At 58.5% G+C, this 11858-nt stretch overlaps 1 long non-coding RNA gene across 2 annotated transcripts; it reads right to left on the bottom strand.

The window, feature by feature from the left end:
* Positions 1–8224: 8224 nt before the first annotated feature.
* LOC132686764 (uncharacterized) lies at positions 8225–11566 on the bottom strand. 2 transcript variants are annotated; one of them, XR_009613864.3, is made up of 3 exons: positions 11106–11566; positions 10405–10582; positions 8225–10045 (listed from the first exon to the last, which is right to left on the bottom strand). It is a non-coding gene; the product is annotated as an uncharacterized LOC132686764 (long non-coding RNA). The 2 variants fall into 2 exon arrangements; XR_009613865.3 differs by having other exon boundaries at positions 10443–10582; positions 11106–11564.
* Positions 11567–11858: the final 292 nt, after the last annotated feature.

Consider the following 11858-nt stretch of genomic DNA (forward strand, 5'->3'; position numbering starts at 1 on the left):
GCCCTTCCCTGCAAGCATCCCCCCCCCCCCCCCGCCAGGAGTGACCCGAGCCTCCGTACTGGCCATCCCCCCACCCCCTGCATGTACCAGATGGACTTCTTTGCATCTCCCTTGGCCACCGAGCCCCCATGTCCTGTGGACCCTGCCTCTAGAATCGCTCCCCATTCTAGGTAACTGCTGGACCCCCGGGCCAGTCTCCCTGCCTCCACCCCTGCCTCTACACGACCCTTTCTCCTCCCCACACCACAGCCATCTTCCGAAAATGTAAACCTTGGCATGTTTCCACAAAACTTCAAGTTACAGTGCACCCAATGTATCAGGGAGAAAGTCCAAATTCCTTGAGCTGGCTCATTAACGCCCTGGGTCCCCAGAGCCTCCTCACTTGCCCTCTAGATTCTAACAATCCTGACCTCTCTGCTGCTTCTAGGCTAACCTGCCTGAACTTGGCACAGGCTTTGCCCTCTGACCAACTCCTCCTCACCCTCTAGGCTCAGCTGAAAGTGCCACTGAGGCCGGGTTAGTTGTCCCCGCTAAGCCCCCAGCATCTCTTGTCACACATAGTGACACTGTGGATGCCTCTGTTTATCCCCCAATGAGGAGAATTCCTCGAGGGGAGGGCTGGAGGGGTCCTGCCCCCCCCCCCCCGTACCCTCAGGCCCTGGCACAGTGGCTGACGCATGCTCTACCCACACTTGAGCCCAGCATGTCACCATACTCCTTCCTGAACCTGCACACCCCCCTCTTTACCGCATGCCCTGCAGCGAGGCGCCTCCCCACCCCCAGCCTGGCGGGTGTCGCTGTTTATAGAGCACTCCCTGCGTCCGGGCCTGTTCTAGGTTCTTTCTGTTCATTGGCTAATTTGATTCCAAGCGAAAGCTAACGAAAGACATTAGCCCGAGACCCTGACTTGTCCGATGGGTCAGGACCAGTCGCTCTGGGAGCTCAGGACTCAGTAGTCACTGTGTATAAAAGAGATGGGGTACATGCTAGGTGCTCAGTAAATGCCTAGAGCAGGAGGAACAGTATAATTGCCCACCTTTCGACCAGGCTCTATCACTAGTGACGTTATCTCCAGGGAGGTGAACACAGCAGGTTACTATTCTCATTTTATAGAGGAGGACTCTGTCCAAGTGAGCGGGGAGGGACCTGCTTCCGGTGTGCACAGGTGCACGTCCTGGGGCCTGCGTTGCTGCGGTGCAGGGCGGCGGGCGGGGGGTGGGGGGGGTGCATTACTTGAGAGCGAGTGTTCAGGGGTCAGGGCTGCGGGGGAACCTTCCATCCAGTGCTCTCAACCCTCACTGGGCGTCAGAATCACAAGACTGCCAGCACCCGACGTCTCAGATGTTTTGATTCCACACTCTGGGAATGGTCTGGGGTGGGACCTGGGGGCACGTCTCAGGAAACACCACTTCAGTCTGTCATTTTACAGATGAGGAAGCCGAGGTTGGGGACGGGGACTGTGCCAGCGGCTGACAGTGCTTTCGCGGCTGGGCCCTGTTCTAAGTAGCACAGGTGCCTTATTTACCTGGCCCTCTGCAGAGCGGGCTGAGTGAGGGGTTGTTATTATCAGCTCCGTTTTAAAGATGAGCAAACAAAGCCCCACGGGTTCAAGGTCACATAACCAGTTAAGCGGTGCAGCTGGAATTCAGACCCCAGAGACCCAGGTGAAGCCCACACTCTGAACCGTGACCCCACCGCAGAGGAGCCAGGGGTGGGTCCAGGCCCAGATTCCACATCTCCTCTGGGCAGAAAAATGAGAAAGCCCCCAAGAGTGGGGAAACTGAGGCCAGAGGCACCAGATGGGAGGCCGAGAGGCTCCCGGCCCCCTCCCCCACAGGAGCAGAAAGGCTGGGCACGGGCCCACCCACGGGCCGCCTGCCTCCCTCCCTTCCCCAAGGGGAGCCCTGACCACCCCCTGCTGAGTTGTCACCCTTCCCCCGCTAAGTGATGCAGTGTCTTAAATGCTGAGCACAAGGAGGCAATTAAGTCCAATTAGGGAGGGAGAGCTAATTAGTGCTCAGCTTCCCACAGCCTCTGGGTACCTCCCCGGGTCTGGGGAACCTGCTACCCACCCCCCACCCCCAGGGGAGGAGACTGCTGCTCCTATAGAACACAGCAAAGATCCATACGCCCTCCTTGCTCTCCTGAGGGGCAGGGGGCAGGCACCTTGCTCGTCCCCAGCCTCGGCCCTGCAGGGCGGCTCTGTCTCCCGGTCCCGCAGGACATGACTTGCCTTCCCTGACGACCAAGAACATTCAAGGCACCCCGTAATTCCTAAGTGCTCCCCTGCCACCTCATCCACCCTCCCTGCAACCCTGGAGGTGGGTTAGGCCTGGGGCCCAAGGTCACACAGTCAGCTTAGCTCCCCGACACTGACACCCCTGACGTGCACGCGATGGTCTCCCCTCCGTCATCCCGAGGTAACAAGGTAGAGAGCTGGGGCTAGGTTATGCCAACTAATCTGCCCTCTCTCCCTCTGTTCATCCATCCGCCTGACTCCGTTCTGAGACCCCAGTGCCATGTTCAAGAATATTCTTCCTGGGATCACAGAATGTAGTGTCAGGAATTAGGGGATCTAGTTTTCTCTTCCAGGGATTCACTCCGTGACCTTGGAAGAACTGCTTTCCTTCTATGGGCCTCCGTTTTCTCTTCTGCAAGACAAGAGGAGGCCTGGAATGGAAGAGCCCCAAGGCCCTAACAACCTCTGTCCCTCCCACTGCAGGTGGAGAGATGGGGACTGGCTGGGCTTCCCTCTTGCGTGCCATCAGGGCCTGAGGGCAGGAGAGGATACCCTTTTCGTACTGAAATTGTGGGGGCCCCCGTGGCTTAACAAGAATGAAACTGTCCTGCCAGCAACAGAGAGGCCGGGAACTCCCAGGCGGTAGCAGGGGCCCGGAGGGTAGAATAGGGGACAGATATGATGCCCTCCCAACTGTCCCTCTTGTCCCCAGAACCAGGGAACAGGGAAAGTGATGGGGGACGCTGGCTCGACCAGACCTGGGCACTGCTTTCTTGGGCTTGGAGGAGAGGGAGGGAGGCAGGATGCCCAGTCTCTGGCCCACATCCAGCCAAGCACTGTGCCAGCCTCCCTCCCTATCAGTGTTGGGCTCACACAGGGCAGGGCAGTCAGGAAGGCCAAGGGAGCTGAAGGGCCCTCTCCCGTCTCGTCCTGGGTCTTAGCCACACTCTATCTCCCATGCCTCTGTTCCTCTTTTTCTGCTTTCTGGGTCGTCACAAGCACGGTCAGGGTGACACTAGTCTGGGTTCTAATCCTCATGTCCCACCCATGTCATCCTGGCCAAGGTGACTGCTTCCTTTTCTCTAAAATGGGGTAACAATAGGGGCACCTGGGTGGCTCAGTCAGTTAAGCATCCGACTTCGGCTCAGGTCATGATCTCACAGTTCGTGAGTTCGAGCCCCGTGTCAGGCTCTGTGCTGACAGCTCCGAGCCTGGAACCTGCTTCAGATTCTGTCTCTCCCTCTCTCTCTGCTCCTCCCCTGCTCACATGCTGTCTCTCTCTCAAAAATAAATAAAGATTAAAAAAAAATTTTTTTTAATGGGGTAACAATAATTCCAGAGGGCCGCTGTGACCATCAGTGAGCTGTGCAAGTGCAGTGAGGAGCAGGGGCTCAGTTCCCCACCTGGCATCTTCCAGAGCCCAGGTCCTGGGGCCACACTCGGGTGCGTGCGCTGAGCACCGAGAAGAAGCCACAGGGCATCCGGGCTGCAGCACCCAATCCCTCCGAAACCTTCCCTTTCCTGTACTGAATCACTGCTCACAAGCCTGGGGACCCGGGCGTCCCCGGCTTGCCACAAACACTACCGTTGCCATAGAAACCGGGCCTCCCCTTCCTCTCACTGATTGATTTCACCACATCGTCCCCCAAGCTGTGTCTGGTTCCTGGATCTCAGCTTTTGACTCACCGACTGAATGGCCTCTCATTTCACGTCCCCACCGCACGGTCTGTGCCCTGAACCCCTCAGCCAGGCCCCTTTCCCCAGCATCCCCCCCCTCCCCCGCCCCCCCCCCCCCCCCCCCCCCCCCCCCCCGCCAAGTGAGGCTGGACACCCCGACGGAAATGTCTGTCCCTGAGCCCGCCAGCCGGGGCTCCTCAGCAAGGGCAGGGAGGTGGCCCCGGGCACAGCCCCGCGGGCGCTGGCGCCACCTGCTGGCCTCCCGACTGGTGCGCCGCGTCCTCCGGGCAGCCGGTGTCCACTCCCTCCCTCGCTCCTTCACCGGCGTTACCACCTGTCCCCGGGCGGGCTCGTGCCCTCGGGGACCACGCACGTGCAGTGAGCGCCCCGAGCCAGGCCCCCCCTCCCCCCAGGCTGCATTCGGGAGGAAGGGATGACTAAGGTGAGCCCTGAGCATTTAGGAAGCACCTTCTGTGCACTAGACGCCATGGGAGTTTACATGCCTCCTCCCACCGACCACGCAACAACCCCGGGAGGTAACTGCTGCTATTATCTTCATTTTATAGATGGGGAAACAGGTTGAGAGAGAGAAGGAATTTGCAGAGGGCCCGCAGGCAGTAGGCACCTAGAGCCCGGCTCGGGGACAGCCACGCCCAGGGCTTCCGCTGGGACAGCTGGGCAGAAAGGGAGCCGGATGACAGAGGAAGCGACTGCAGGCAGGGGATCCACCGGCCGGTGACACAGGAGGAGAGGTGGGCAGAGGAGACGGGAAAGGGGCACCCAGTGGCGGGGGGAGGGAATAAAGAGTTTGGAGGAGGAGGGTGGGACCAGCAGGGTCAGGGGTTAGAGGTCAAGCAAGAGCAAAACTGAGCCTGGACACAGCCCCTGCTTCCAGGCAGCCTGGGTCAGGTCAGCGCCGTCGGGAAAGTGGGGCACACAAACACGGGGACCCGGCACAGTCTGATGTCAGGGCCTGGGCCAAGCAACCGGCCTTAAATCGTCTGCAAAGGCTGCTGGGGAGAGTCACAGAGAGCTGTCCGCCCGGAGGGCACGGAAGTGCCCTAGGATACTGGCAACAAGGGCACCGGGCGGCCCGGGTGCAAGCGTCCGGATCCCGGGACTGGATCTAAGAGATAATTGGGGGTGCTGGGGGTGGCGACGAGGGCGGGGAGCAGCCTGACCCCCCCTCCCCCCAGGCTCCCAACAGGGGCCCTCGTGCAAGGACGCGGACCCAGTGAGCGCCGTGGAGGCTCGGGCCCTTCCAGGTCGGCCTGCAGTGGTGAGCCAGACGCGGCTTGCACCTGCTAGTGAGAGCCCGTTGTTCACACCGCAGTCGGCCACGGCGACACAATTTACACCATGGGAATTGGCAGGTGCCACAAACACAGGCTCTTTCTCCCCTTGGTTGTTAAACACGTGCAGGCACGTCCTTGTTCCCTCGTTCTACGCTCTCTCGCCCCCACTTTACAGAAAACGGAACTGAGGCCCAAAGATGGAGACCGGCTTGTTCAGTAGCATAAAGTAACGTTCTTCCTTTTATTCGCTCAGTCATTCGCTCAACAGATCTTTACTGGGCGCTCCCCCACCCCCCGCCCCACACTAGGCTTTGGAGAGACGCGTCCCATCCTGGGGGGGGGGGGGGTGGCGCTTTCGGTCCGGGCAGACTCCAGAACACGCTCTACGTGCGCTACGTTAACTAAGCGCTAAGGAAGGAGTAAGTCCTGGGCGCACAGCTGACTCTGGAGGAATGGCGAAGCGGTCAGCGTGGTCGGGAAGGCTGACCGGGGCACAACGCCTCGGCTCAGCTCTGAAGGATGAGTGGGAGATGGCCGCAGGGAGTGGGGGAGAGGGGGCCCCAGGCAGAGGGAGCAGCAGCCACAAAGGCCTCGGGGGAGGACAGGAGCCTGGCAGGAGGATACGACCCACGCATACCTGGCACTCTCACAGCCTACTGTGCGAGACGCCTTTTACCAGCGGTGACCGAGGGGGTTACGTGATCAGAGGTCCGTTCTGAGCCAGCGTCTGAAGCCACACTGGTGGGTCAGTGCCATGACTGAGCTCCTGCCGTGTGTGAGCTCCAGGCTAGGTGCCAGAGGGCAGACCGGTGAAGGCACATCCCAAAGCCCGTGTAGACAGCACCCCCTTGGAGATCAGATGAGGGAGGGCTGTGAGGGCCCCAGTGTGTGTGGCGGTGGGGGGGCGGGGGTAGAGCCGGGTATGGAGGGTGACAGGTAAGACGGAAAAGACGGAGACAGGTCGAATCTTTGGTGGGGGTGGAGGGGCGTGTGAATGAGCATGCCCAGCTTCCAAACAGCAGTCATTGAGAACCTACTGTGTGCCAGGCACTGGGGCCGGAGCTGGGAAACAGGAGTGGGCTAGATGCAGTCCCTGTCCTCAGTGAGCGCCCAGTGGGCTGGGAGCCATTATAATAGTGTGTGACAGGTGAGGGAGCCCCAAAGGGCCCCGAGGGAGATTCCCCAGGGAAAGTGACACTGCATTCCAGTCCTGCAAGATGAGCCAGCATTAGGGCTGCGAAGGGCGAGGGGATCATAGATGGCTCAGCACAGGCTGGCTGACCAGCAGAAGCAAGGCCAGTCTGCTTCTGGGCTGTCTTGCTCAGCGCTGTATCTCCAGTGCCCAGAACAGTGCCTGACACAGCCAGTGTCCGGTATATATAAACTGGATTCAAAAAAATAATAATTAACTCCTTGGTGGCTCAATCGTTTAGGCGTCTGACTCTTGATTTCAGCTCAGGTCACGATCTCACGGTCGTGGGTTCGAGCCCCGCGTCGGGTTCTGTGCTGACAGTGCGGAGCCTGCTTGGGATTCTCTCCTTCTCTCCCTCTCTCTCTGTCCCTCCCTCATGCTCTCTCTCTCAAAAATAAGTATATCAACTTAAAAAGAAAGAAAGAAAACCTCCTTATTAGGTACATATTATTATTATCTTTCCCCTTCAGAGCGAGGCCAGTTGGAGTCAAATGTCGTTTTCCTTGGCCTGTTCCTTGAACCGTGTCTCCCAGGGACTCAGGAGGGCAGGTGGACACGAGGCCAGTTTTATAAGCAGCTGGAGGGGGGTCAGGACAACCTGAGGAGCTGGTCTGACCGGCCTCAGCCACCTGGGTTTTCACCTTGAGTCGGGAACAGACTGGTCTCCCCTGTGCTGGATGCCCCGCCAGAAAAGGGCAGAGTGGAAGCCCCAGGTGACACCTGAGGAGGCGGGGCTGGGCGCCGAGCCCCAGCGGGCAGGGAAGAAACATCTGGGCCCCGTGTGCAAGTCCAGGCCGGAGCGGCTCCCAGCAGTCGGCCTGCAGCGCCACCTCGTGGTCAAGGTTCAAAGACGCGTCTCCTCCACCTGCGTGCCCCACTCAAGACCCAGGCCAAGCTGGCCACCTGCCCAACCAGCAGGCCTCCCTGGGCACCTCCGGCACCAACCTCCGGGCATCCCTCCAGTCCTCTCCCTTCAGATTAACCTCCCTCATCCCTCTGGGACTCCGGATCCTGTTCATCCAGGAAGCCTCTCCAAACTTCTCCAGCTTCAGTGATCACTCCCTGCTCAGTCTCCAGACGCTCACTGGGTGTCACCATCTTACTCCTGGGGTCCTAAGCTCTGCGGTCAGATAGATGTAGCTCTGAACACCGGAGGGTCCACTTACCAGCTGTGTGACCTGAGCAAATTATTTGACCTCTCTGAGCCTTAGGTCCTAATGTTAGGCAGAGGTGTGTTCCCAGCCTCACAGAGCCGTGAAGAGGGTTGAACGAGATCAAGTCTGCAAAGGCCAAGAAGAGGGCCCAGCAGTAAACAGGCAGTCAGCAAAGGGCAAGTCCATTCCCACCCCTCTCTCTGACTTCCTCTTCCCTTTCCTAAAAAAGAGAGCATGACAGGACAGAAGGCACAAGACAGTCATAGGACCTGGGTTCTCCTTCTCTGTAAAATGAGGCCATCGGATAATTGATGACTCTATTCGAATACTGATTGATTGATTGATTCATTCATTCATTCATTCCACTTCCATTCCACCTGTGACACTCTACAGGATGAGTATGCCTTTTATGTCCATTCATTCATCCGTGCCAAGCTGTGTCTAATGCTCCAGTGTCCCCTGTTAGTATCTAGCACAGTTCCCGGCATGGAGAGGGCACTGGAAAAGTCCTTCCTCGATAACCTACCAAGGGCATGCTTGCTGTCGTCCCCCCCCCACCCCCGCCACCCGGCCCCAAGAGAGCAATCAGCCCAGCCTGGCACCAGGCGCCCCTCCCCCTCCCTCTCCCCAGCCCGAAACCAGAGCTGGCGCCACTGGGTGAGGAATCTGGGGACCAACTGTCACAGCTCCGGTGTCACCCGCCTCCCGGACGCCGGGGTCCAGCCCTGAGTCCCAGAGGGGCCCTGTCAGCCAGCTGTCCTGGGGGACCCTGGCTCCACCCCAGCCCCTCTGAGTTGCTCTCCCTAGGGAAATCAGAGAGTGCAGGGGACCTGGTGGGGGGTGCTGGAGTGGGCGCTGGGGAAGGGCAGGGGCCTCTGTCCAGGCCAAACCTCAAGCTGGGCGTCAGAGCCCGTGGAGACGGGTCCACGACAGCGGACGGACCTGTAGTGGCCTCCTCTCTTCTCCATCCCCATAGCCCTCCAAGGCCCAAAGACCGTTCTGCCCTCACATGCAATCCTGTTTGACCATGTTCTCTGAGTCACATAGGCTAGTTTCTGTGTCTCGCTGAGAGCAGAGATCAAATCTGGTATTTCTTTTGTGTGTCCTACAGAATTTTACTTAATACATTCTCACTGAGGGAAATTAATTCATTGTTCCAGCAACAGAGGGAAAACTGGCTGCACTGTCAGCAAGAAACACGGTGTTTAGATAGGTTCCCAGGAGGAGGGGTGTTAGGAAAAGAAAATGGAGACCCCGTAACACACAGGAGAGGAGGCTCCTCTGATGAGGACAGATGGAGAGGACGGGGGAGATGGCTAAGAGGACCTCCATGAGGGCCAGCCAACCTGGTGGGGCAGCCTCCCTGGGGCTCCGGGACTAGGGCATGGGGTGGGGGGGTGCACAAGAGCTAGGTATGTGCCCCATCCCTTGGTACTTGGACAGGTGGTGACAAAGGGTGCCCACGTTTGCCCAGAAAAGAGAAGGGAGGTGCCTGGGTGGCTCGGTTAGTTAAGCGTCCGACTCTTGATTTCAGCTCAGGTCACGATCTCATGGTTCGTGAGTTCGAGCTCCACAGCAGGCTCCACACTGACAGTGAAGACCCTGCTTGGGATTCTCTCTCTCTCCCTCTCTCTCTGCCATCCCAGCCCCACTGGCACTCTCTATCTCTCTCTCAAAATAAATAAATACACTTATAAAAAAAAAAAAAAAAGAGAGAGAGAGAGAGAGAAAAGAGAAGAGAAGGGACAGAGCTCCACACACAGACAAGCACGGTCTGGATCACCCTACCCCACTGCTGTCCTGAGCCGCCACACAAACCCTGGGCCGCTCTGCTGTCCTGCCGTGTTTCGTAGCCAGGCCTGTGTGCACACAGGGAGACGCACACAGATACAGCTGGACTGAGCCACGCACTGCACACCCAGCCAACTCAACGGCTCCACGGAGGCCTTTGTTCCTCAGGCCCGGAGCTAGAAGCCTGCCCGTGCCGGCCACGGACACAGAATTTGCTTGCATCCCAGCACTCGACAGGAATTATTTTTGGAATTATCTGCTGGTTGTTTGGGATAATCTTTTTTTCTACGAGGCCAGATCTAGAACTGGCTTTGAGTGACTCACAGTGGGTCAGGATCTCCTCCAGGGCCTGGCACATCCTAAGAGCTCAAAAGGAAGCAGTTAGCTGAAAGAAGGAATGAATGAAAATTAATTAACGAAGAGCGCAATCTAGCCAAAGTCCACTGCGAGGAGAGAACAACAGGGCCAGAGCGCTAACATCGACCGAACACTTATCTTGAGTCAGGCACTGTGCTGGGGGCTTGTTTGTCCATTTCCGAGACGAGGAAACCAAGGCTCGGCGGCACCCGACTACTCAGGAAGCACGTCTGCCTCCAGAGGATTGCTCCTTCCTCTCACGCCATGAAACTTCGAATATGCAGCTAACTGGACACCCTCTTCCTGAGCTTCTGCTCTGGGCAGGGCTGCGTGCTGGGCACTGGGGGGCCAGGGAGGGGGACAATGACAAAGAGGAAAGACAGCGCTGTCCTTTAAGGCCTTGGAGTGGAGAGATACGCCATGCACACACCTTTCTGGTCATAGGCAGACAGTGAGGGGTGGGGTGGGGTCGGCACGGTCGTCTATTTCCGAGCAAAACTGTTTAAGTTAAGGCCTTCGGCCTGAATTCTGGAGCTGGCAGGCAGGCGGAAAGAGGAAGAGAAGGGCCCTGGACAGAAACCTAGCTTGTCCAATACAAGTGTCAGTGGAAGAGGGGAGTCCCCTGAACAAAGGAGGCCATCAGCCTCTGGGAGCAAGAGAAGGACTCAGCAAAACCCCGCCCCATGAAAACTCTGTCACCTGGGCAGTCTGGTGGTCCCCACTGTGGGTGGACATACCCCAGACCATCTGCAGGCACACGCTCCTGCGCGTGACCCAAGTGCCACGCACGCACGCACCCTGCCCTCCAGGGGCACGCGGTCACGTTGGCTTCTCCTGCCTCGGTTTTCTGTTTTCTGTCTGGAGTCTCAGTGGGACCCTGAGGGCGACACGTGGCGCATTAACACACCCAGGGCGGCCGGGGGGAGGGGGAAGCTGACTTGTCTTTGTCGGCTCAGTGAGGTGGGTCCAGCAGGGGCCTCCGCCTCCCCTGCCCCACTCCTTACTCTACCCTTCCTGTTCAGCGGCTGCCCCCTCCCCGCACACACACACTTGTTTCTGTCCTTTGTTTTCCACCCGGGCCAAATCCCCGGGGCTTCTTTGGTCATTAACCTCCTGCTTTAATTAGCTTAGCGGGGAAGCAGAGCAAATTCAGGGGTGGGTGTCAAGGGGGAATCTCATTTCGGTGGGGACAGGAAGGCTCGGAGCAGCTGGTGACAAAAATGCCTGGCACACAATAAGTCCTATACAAGTGTGTGCTATTTCTATTAATGTGAAAAACAGTCACCTGGTCCACAGAGCAGGAGCCTCCCCCCACGAGAGGGCCCCACGGGCCCCCAGGAGCACAGGTGGTCCAATCCACGTTCCTGGGGCAGAAGGAGAGGGGACAAGAGCCTACCTACCTCTCCACTCCCTCTGCCGCTCAAGCCCTAAAGCTTGCTGTTAATGTTCGCTCAAATCCCCAGTGCAGGGGGCACCAACTCTGGGGCCCTCCAGGGGTGCCTGGCCATGGTTCCCCTCCCTTTGATCTTCTGCTGATCGGGAGCAAGAGCCCTGCCCCTCCTGGGATCCTGCACTCTAGCCCCCAGCCTCCTGCTGTTCAAATCTCCTCTTTCCAAGAACCAGCAGAGGGAACTGGGCTTCACCGCCCGGCCCTCAAGGCCTCACAGTGGCAGCTCTGTGAGGTCACCTCATCTCTCTGTTCCCCGCCTCCAGGCAGGACTTTACCTCACAACCCAGTTCAGAGTTTGGGTTTCCAAGGCCCTGCAGAAAAGGACACCTTCCCACTGTAGCTCACCCCCACCCATTCTCACGAAACGATTTTGGGAAGTTCTTCTGAAAGTCCAACCTCAAGCCCTCGGGCCGCAGTGCACCCTCTCTCCCCTTGGGAAGGGCCCAGGCATAAGAAGGGAGACAAAAGAAATGCTGGAGAGGCGGCGTAGGGAGGGAAAAGGTCGCAGTACACCCCGACTTGCCCCAACTCCCTCTACAAGTACCCAGCTGTCCAATTCACGCCTTAAAAACTTATTTTTACTTCCACCGAACGTCCAGGGTGCAAGGAGCCGAATTAACGGGCTCGGGGGTGGGGGTGGGGGCAAGTGCAATGACGGTGGAGGCCCGAGAACAGATCACCCCCAAGGCGTCTGCGGGGCCCG

This window comes from Panthera onca, chromosome F1 (assembly GCF_046562875.1).
Source record: "Panthera onca isolate mPanOnc1 chromosome F1, mPanOnc1 haplotype 2, whole genome shotgun sequence".
Classification (NCBI taxonomy): Eukaryota; Metazoa; Chordata; class Mammalia; order Carnivora; family Felidae; genus Panthera; species Panthera onca.